The following is a 1589-nucleotide window of genomic DNA, read 5'->3' as shown; positions in this document are numbered from 1 at the left end:
TTCAGTCTTTGAAAATGGTTCGAGCGAGTTGAGGATGGATTTGGTCATGATAGGCAAAGACTCAAATTCAAGTTGAACAATTTATTGGACAGAAAAGCGAACATGACAATGTAAAAGCATTTGACCAGTCAATCTTTGTGTGGGCCATTTCAAGTTGCACGCACACAAACAGTGACGACAGGCCTGAGATGGGAGCATGTGCTTGACCAGCTTATGCGTGATGTCACTGACATCTCATGACACACCAAGGGGGACATGAGCACGTCCGACTTCTCTCACTGAGACAAAAACTAACTGCCATGTACTCCACAACAACATGATCACACTCTTCTGGTCAAGTTTTTAAATGACATTGAAGTGGGCCAAGTTAGTCATATGTACAGTATGTATATATTATATATATATAGGCATACATAGACACATTTTTAAACTAACTTGGTCCACTTCAAAGTTTAAAAACATATTCCAGAGGTGCTTGATAATGCTCGGGTTGTCTATGTGAAGTTGACACTGTTGTGCAGTACACGAAGCAGAAGACAGGCAGGCACACTCACCTCCACCTTGTGGACATCAGACATCAGCTCTTCAAGCACACCACACAGCTCAGTACTCACGCGTGTCCAAATGCAGGCTGGCGTCCCTTCCGCATGTCCTCCGAGTCTGGCGGCTGCGCCTTTGGCCCAGTAATCTGACTAATCTGGTCAGGCAGAAACACAAAAGTGGAAAGTCACACACTTTAATTTGAGTCATCATTCGTAAAGTGGCAGACTTTTACTTTCAACCCGTCCATTTCCAAACGTGCCCGCACTCGCAATGCATCTGTTTGAGCGACCCACTCACGGCTCTCTCCCCACACCTAAAGTACAATGAGCTTTACCTTTCGAAAGACAAATGAACAAAGTCATGGGTGCATTTGTGGGAATAATTTTGAAACAAATCTGCCCCCCCTGATGTAAAGCCATCACACTTCCACTGCTGATAGCAGCTTTGGTGTGGAAAACATACAGAATAGTATTGAAGTCAAACGCTGTTTGCGATTGCTTTTTGATTGACAGCTGAGGTCTACTTGTCGGCGGCGTGTTCGCTCACTGCCCCCTTTGCTGACGTTGTTTTTTACGTTGAGTCACAACAACAAAATTAAAGGAGCAACGCGTCGTAATAACTCTCCCCAATTGTCTACATCTATGCACTCAGAGATAAACTGCAAAGTCAGTTTAAAATGTTAAAATTCTGTGGCGGGCCGTGCATTTCATCCTTAGGCCTTCAGTGACGTCACATACAGTACATTAACACAATATAGGCTCGTCAGGCAGCACTTAATTTCAGGAGCATTTAAAACCATCAAGTATGCATTCACAATTAAGAGCAGGAAACTAAATTTACAGATATTGTCAAAAATAAAAAGATTTAAAAAATACTAAATAAAATGCCACCCAAATTACGCCGTGTGATCATAAACAAGTCTGTCCAATAAATTGCGCAATGTCGCAGTTTCATATAAGACACCAACCACACAATAACAAAACAAACTATTCTTTGAAAATAAAATTAACAGATCATTTGCATTTTGAGAATAGGCTATACAACAG

Source organism: Hippocampus guttulatus, chromosome 6, assembly GCF_054856545.1.
Source record: "Hippocampus guttulatus isolate MCC_2025c chromosome 6, RoL_Hgut_1.0, whole genome shotgun sequence".
Lineage (NCBI taxonomy): Eukaryota > Metazoa > Chordata > Actinopteri > Syngnathiformes > Syngnathidae > Hippocampus > Hippocampus guttulatus.
This window is presented reverse-complemented; position numbering follows the sequence as displayed.